Raw genomic sequence first — 7,827 nt, forward strand, 5'->3', positions numbered from 1 at the left:
CACAACGTAGTTGTGGAATATTAGTCGATCATCAAGACCCAAGACGTACATGTCACATACTATGGTCAAAAATGAATCGGCTTTAGTGTCAATAAACTTGCTTTATTTGACAAAAATAATAATAATACAATATAGCAAATTGGACTTAGACCACAGTCTATCTGGCAGCAGCAACAACAACAAATAACAACAATAAGCAAATGATAATGGAGAACTAGGGGTTACGTATGTAACCAAAGTTATATAACAGCGAGCAAGGCTGCTCACTTATGGGAGTTTGCGCCCCCTAGCGTAAACACAGAAGCATTATATAAACTCACAGACAATTTTGGCTGGGACTTTGAGACGTGATGACGTTGAGAACCGCCCACCGGTGCGCTAGTATAAAAGCGCATCAACGTCCCTTAGTCTCCATTCGATAACAATTGTTCTCTTCTCAAGCAACAAGAAGGGAATCCTAGTGAGCAGCCTTGCTCGCTGTTATATAACTTTGGTTACATACGTAACCCCTAGTTATATTAATCAGCTTAGCAAGGCTGCTCACTTATGGGAGACTTTATTAACTCCCTTATTGTCATCGCGAAGTCTGGACCCTTAGGGCCCGTACCATCTGTGAGCAAGGACCACAGTACGTCCCCAAAAGGACTACTGCCCCTCCTTGGGAAAGCCAACCAGGCTCAGGTCTGTCATAAGCGCCTAAGAGGAGCCGACAGAACAACCAGCTCAGCACCCTGGAGAAGACCAATGTCCCCCCAGGGAGCCGAGTCACTCCACTAACTGGAGGCCACGCTCAGGACCGCATGCGCCATCGGCGCTGCTGTCACATCCAGCCTATAGAAGGTGGCAAAAGTGGAAGACGATGCCCAACTTGCAGCGGAACAAACATCCTGAACAGAGACCCCCCTACAGAGGGCCCAGGATGACGCCATACCCCTCGTGGAATGCGCCTTCAACCCTATGGGAGGCACCATATTCCTACCAGAGTAAGCCCGCTCTATAGCCTCCACGATCCACTGGGAAAGCCTAATCTTCGAGATAGGCAGTCCCACAGTCTTGGGATCCCAGGAGACAAACAGCTGTGTAGTCTTCCTTGTCGCCTTAGTTTTGTCCAAATACAACCTCAATGCCCTCACCGGACAGAGGTTATGCCTCCTCCTCTCCTCCTCAGAGGCAAAGGGGGGCGGACAGAACGCCACCAGGTCCATCGGTACCGGGGTAGCCAGGCGGTTCTTAGGTAAAAACGCCGGATTGGTCTTCATGACCACCCTAGCATCCCCATTAAACCTCATGCATTCCGCACTCGTGGACAACGCATGGATATCACCGACCCTCTTAGCGGTCACCAAAGCTATTAACAACGCTGTCTTCAGCGACAATAGCTTCATACTCAACTCCTCCAAGGGCTCAAACGGTGGTCGGGACAGAGAGTCCAGAACCAAAGCAAGGTCCCATGAAGGAACCAAAGACTTAGTCACCGGAAGGAGACGACTAGCTCCCTTCATGAACTGGCGTACCAGCGGGAGCTGGCCCACCGTCTTGTCCTCAAAACCGATGTGGCAGGCAGAGATAGCAGCCAGATACACCTTGACAGTACTAAAGGCTCTGCCTTTATCCAAGAGGTCCTGGAGGAACGACAGAACGACCCTCACTGGCGCTTGAAAAGGCACCACTTGAGCTGGTGAACACCAGTCCTCAAACAATCGCCATCTCAAATCATAGGCGTCCCTGGTCGACTGCGCCCTCGCACACTGAATAGTGTTGATGACGCTCTGGGGAAGACCCTCCGCGCCAAGATTCAGCCTTTCACGGGCCAGGCCCAGAGGTCTAGATCTTCCGGCCGCGGGTGGAATATCTCGCCCCCCGCCTGAGTCAATAGGTCCCTGCATACTGGAAGCTGCCAGGGCCGATCGTACAGGAGAAGGATGAGAGACAGCGGGGGAAAGGCGTAAAGAAGGCCCCGGGGCCAACGGTGCGCCAAGGCATCCAAGCCCAGCGGCGCCGTCCCTGCTATGGAGAAAAACAGAGGACACTTGCTGTTTTCTTCCGACGCAAACAGATCCACTCGTGGCTCGCCGAACCTCTCCCATATCTGCTTGGCCACTGTCTTGTGCAGCGACCAAGCCGCGTAGAGGTGCCGGCCCCTGTACAACAGATCCGCTCCCGTGTTCAGGAGTCCCGGAACATGGGAGGCCCTGACCGACAGAAGGTGCTCGTCGCACCATAACGTCAGTCTGTGTGCTAGCGCATGCAGTTTGGTGGACCTTAGTCCCCCCTGCTTGTTGATATAGCACATCATCGTCGTGTTGTCCGTCCTGACCAGGACATGGGAACCGCTGATGAAATGTTCGAAGTGCTGCAAAGCCAACATCACTGCCATCAGCTCCAGGTAATTTATGTGTAGTCGCAGAGACGACTCTGAGTCCGCATAAATTTGCCAATCGTCCACGTACATTGCTATCCGACCGCCCCGTTGACGTAGCGGAGCGACGGCTGCTTGCGTACCTTTCACAAAAGTCCCCGGACTCAGTGACAGTCCGAACGGAAGGACCAGATATTCGTATATCTGTCCCCTGAAGCCGAACCGTAGGAATTTCCTGTGTGGCGGGTAGATGGGGATGTGGAAATACGCGTCTCTGAGATCGAGAGTAGTATACCAGTCCCCTCGACGCATCATACGCAGCAGAGCCTTGCTCGTGAGCATTTTGAAGCGAAACACCTTCAAATAGCCGTTCAGAGCCCGTAGGTCTAGAATGGGCCGCATGCCCCCCCCCTTCTTTTTCACGAGAAAGTAGCGGGAGTAAAACCCGGTGTTGCTCTGCTCCGCCGACACCACACGTATAGCCTTTTTCTCCAACAGAGATGTTACCTCGTCTTGGAGAATTTCGGCTGCCTGACCACTCGCTTGCGAGCAGAGAACGCTCCCACAGGTGGGAGGTCTTCTGGCAAACTGTAGTTTGTAACCTTTCGAAATGGTGTTCAACACCCAAGGATGAGCACCACAACGATTCCACTCCTGTAGACACAGCGCCAGAGGGGTCGAAGCCAGCTCCGAGCCGTTTTGTGGCGGAGCGGCGCAACGTACGGTCGGAACTCGGGTCTTGAGCCTCTGTTCTGCCGTACGGACCCTGGGCTCTGGTGCCGTGTCCGAGGTGGTTACACTTGCATTTCGGCCGACAGCCACAGGCCCCCTTGGAGGCCCGGGCCGTAGGCCCAACCCCTTGAGTTTCAAATGTCGACCCACGAGACCGGCTTTCAGTAGAGAACACTGCTTTATTAAAGAAAGTGGTGGTACAGAAAACCTTGGAGAGACATTTATTAACAAACAAGTCTTCTTCCTGTCTGCGTGGAGAGCGTCCTGCATGAGGCCCGTGGCCGCTATGTTGCGCTTTAGAGAAACTCGGGGACGGGTGGGGGAGACAGTGTCCGGTGTCCCCCCTTGGGGCGGGTCTGGTTATTTCGGCTCCCCGCCGGGTGGTCCACCCTTCCTGGCATTGCGGGGGCCGCCGGCCGGAGACGCCGAGGGGCGTCTAGGCCTGTCGCCCTTCCTGCGGGTGCGCGGTGGACGGGAGGACGAGGCCGCTGCTGGCGGAGCCCTCTGACCTGCAGGGAACTTGGGCCCCGAGAAGGTGCTCGTCCTGGACCTAGAACGATCGTCCCTTTCCTCGGGGCGGTCGTAGGACGGCCTGTAGGGCGGAGCCTGTTTGGGCCGTGCTCTGGACGCCGGGAGGCAGGCGCCGATGACCTCCGTGTCGGTCTTCGTTTGCCCGTCGCGGGAGCGCATCTCTTCGAGCATGGACGCGAAGAGCGTTGAGGTGGAGACCTTCTGCTTTAGCGGGTTGCGTCCCACCTTGGGGGACAGCTCCAGCCACCTGGCCCTCTCGAGGACCAGAAGCCTCGCCATGGTCCCGCCCACCATCTCAGTCTGGGCCTGAGTGAGACGGAGGAGCTCGAGGTGCAGGCGCCTCAACTCAGCCATGTGCTCGGGGGTAGGTGTGTCACCCGCCTCGAGCAGGACATGGGACGCTGACCCTTGCAGAAGGGTCGCAGCGTTCAGCGCTCTGGCCGCAGTCGAGGCGCACTTGTACGCTGCCTTATTCATCTTGGAATCGTCCTTGTCCGAAGGCAAGGAGAAGTCCGGGTCCTCGTGGAAGACGTTGGGATTAACGCCCATGAGCCATCCGGCGAAGGACTTGTCCATGGGAGGCATGGCCTCGAGGCCTGCTTCCCGTTGACCCGCGCAGTCCAGCAGCTTCATGCCTCCGGTCAGAGAGGCGGAGGCTGAGTAAGGCTGTTTCCAAGACATCATGAGGGATTTCAGAAACCCGTCATCGATGGGGATCTCAGCCTTGATCTGGGACTTCACTGGGTTGCCCTGAATCCTCTTGCGGAACTGCTCGCATAGGGTGTCCTTAGACACCGGAGGTTCGAGGCTGGCCGGCCAGACCAGTCCACAGCGGATTGTGGCCTTCTTGAAGAGGTCGACTATGTCTGTGTTATCATAGTGGAGCTCTGGTTCGGCCGGAGCAACTGGGGCCATCGGAGCTATAGCGGCGTCGGCCGGTGCAACCGTAGCAGTGCTTGGTGTCGCGATGGGGGCGGCGACGTCGGCCAACTGAACGGCCTTGACGACTGGAGGCGGGACCGCCATTTCGGTGTCGCTCTCGCCGTCGCTCTCCTCGTTATCCTCCTCCTCTCCAGAGGTGTAGGAGGATGCTGAGTCCTGAGATGAGGACTCGTCGGAGTCCATCTCAGCGTCGCGCTCTGGGAGAGCTCGTACCTGGCCCGCGTCGTCGTCTACAAGGATGACGACGTCAGGGGCGTCGGAGAGCGGCGCCTCCATGTAGCGGTTAGGGTCAGCTGCCTCCCTAGAGGCTTCCTGACGCTGGGCCTCGTCCTCTTTCCCCTGTGCGTGGGCGTCCCGTTGGGTTCGGTACGCCCTGTGGGCGCGCTTCTGCCTGCTACGCTTCAGAAAGTCGGAAAAGGTGAAGCAATGCGGGCATCGCTCCGGGTTTTCCATCGCTTCCACAGCATGGCCATAGCCCAGGCAGTAGAGACACTCGTCATGCAAGTCGTCATGGGCGAGCAGGCCCTTGCAGGTCTTGCACGCCCTTTGCATGCACTGGCTGTGAGCGTCCGCCCGGGCGTGGCGGCGTTGGCGACGGGTCGTGGTCTCTGCCATCACACGAGGCTAGGAAGCACGTGGAAACGAAGAGCAGAGTTAAAAGCAGCCACGTAGGTGGAGGCTTCGTGGGCGAACACGTTACAGGCAAGGCTCGCTGGTTCATATAACCCTGGTTACAACAGTAACTGCGAGTTTAATCAACCAGTTTCACAAGGCTGCGCGAACACGTTACAGGCAGGGCTCGCTGGTTCATATAACGCTGGTTACAACAGTAACCGCGAGTTTAATCAACCAGTTTCACAAGGCTGCGCGTTTCAGATCACCACGCTGCCGCGGGCTCGAAAGGCCGCGGGACGTTGTATGTGGAGGCCGAGTAAAGAGCTATTATTAGCTGTTAATGCAGGCCGTCAACACAAACGTGAGAGCTAAACAGAAATATTACTATATGCTGTTCAGAATACCGCGCCGCCACTAGAAGGGCCGCGGGGCGTTGTATGTGGAGGCCGAAAAAAGCGCTATTATTAGCTGCTAATGCAGGCCGTCAACACGAACGTGAGAGCTAAACAGAGATATTACTATATGCTGTTCAGAATACCACGCCGTCACGGGCTTCGGGGCCGCGGGACGTGCGTGCGCTGTGTCGGCTACACTAGCTGTTAAAGCAGGCCGTCGACACAGACGTGAGAGCTAAGCAGAAATATTACTATATATTGTGCAGCTCACCACGCCGTCACGGGCTTCGGGGCCGCGGGACGTGCGTGTGCTGTGTCGGCTACACTAGCTGTTAAAGCAGGCCGTCGACACAGACGTGAAAGCTAAGCAGAAATATTACTATATTTTTTGTGCAGCTCACCACGCTGTCACGGGCTTCGAGGCCGCGGTACGTGCGTGTGTTGTGTCGGCTATAGCAGGCTAATGGTAGCAGCCACCGATGCCGGCACACGTGTGGAAACTAGCAAAGGGTCGAGACCGTTTCTAGCCCGTCACACGTTCGGGACCTTAAGTCACCGAAGTTTGTGTGGAAGCAAAAACACGCTGTTGCTAGCCGTGTCAAAGACCGTCACACGGGTAAAGAAACTTAGCAGGGCTCGAGCCACCACACAAGTTACATTACCCACCAAGTTATTATTAACCTTGGTTTATGGAAAAAGGACTTACCGTTTTTCTTTACTTCTCGAAGCCTCTAGGAAAGCAGTTTCCGCGGTACCGAGAAGTTTTCTCGTCCTTGTGGAAATAACTCAGATGCTAAACCTTAGGGAGACTTCGCTTGCGCTGTGTTACACACATGAGAAGAAACAAATGAATGGAGACTAAGGGACGTTGATGCGCTTTTATACTAGCGCACCGGTGGGCGGTTCTCAACGTCATCACGTCTCAAAGTCCCAGCCAAAATTGTCTGTGAGTTTATATAATGCTTCTGTGTTTACGCTAGGGGGCGCAAACTCCCATAAGTGAGCAGCCTTGCTAAGCTGATTAATATAACAACAAAAGGCATATTTTAGCACGACACCACCACTAGCCCGGCCCCTAACCATGATAGGATACTGACATCAATACTGATCATGATACTGACAGTGAGTCAGTATGATCATGGTTAGTCATGGTCAATGCCATGTCAGTATCATGAAAGCTTCAGTCAGTACTACAGACTATGAAGCTTACATGATACTGACATGACATGGACCATGATAACCATGATACCGACATGATACTTTTTAATAAAAAATAAAAAAATCTAAAAAATGATTTTGTACAAATACATTTGAACCCTATTATTGTTCTCTCCCCTTTCTGATCCACAGACTGCCAGAGGCTTATATTCAGATTACTTTAGGCCACTTAAATACAGGACAGGGAAATCAAATTGTATCGATTGAACTGTAGTGAACTGTTTTGTATTTGTTCTGGACTGTGTCTCTATTTTTGATATTGCAAAATTTAAATGGATAGAATGAATATCTTGAATATATTTATTTGTCTTATTGACAAGGAATTAAACTTCCAGAGTCTCAACTCCTCCCTAATAACCCAGGAATCCCCGGAGGCATACCTTTGCGCGTGGTCGCGCACGTTCCCTGCTGCGCGCAGCTTAAAAACCGGGACAGCTTCGGACAGCTTCATGGACGCTCTCTCCTCCGCGTCAGTCGGGCGCGGAGGTGGAGCTTCTTTTCCATCCACCAGCTCACCAGCTGACAGCAGCAGCTGCGCGCAGCAGGGGACGTGCGCGACAGTCTGCCACCGCTGAATGTGAGACAGCTGAGAATGTGAGAGACCTGATTGCCCGCAACACCATCAGTATGTGATTGGTTGAATGTTTAGCCCTGGGTCTATATATATGTGATTTGAAATGTGTTTTCCATATACCGGTAGGCCTACCCTGAAGAAGGTAGTTGCATCTGCCGAAATGTTGGTTTCTACTCTGCATCCTAATAAATAATCGGCACTTTGGCTATCAGTGTGTGCGGCCACTCGTTTGTCTTTTTAAGACTTATCTTTACCGACATGATACTGACATAATACTGATGATGTCAGTATCATGTCACAGGGCTGTGACAGGGTCTGACATCCCTATCAGCAGAGGCAGACCTTCGGGCGTGGTCGGCGGGTCGCGCATGTCTTCGGCTGCGCAGTTTTTACACAGCTGGTGGATGGAAAAGAAGCTCCACCTCCGCGCTCGACTGACGCGGAGGAGAGCGCGTCCGGAA

This window comes from Protomyctophum bolini, assembly GCF_963924005.1.
Source record: "Protomyctophum bolini genome assembly, chromosome: 2".
In the NCBI taxonomy this organism is placed as follows: domain Eukaryota; kingdom Metazoa; phylum Chordata; class Actinopteri; order Myctophiformes; family Myctophidae; genus Protomyctophum; species Protomyctophum bolini.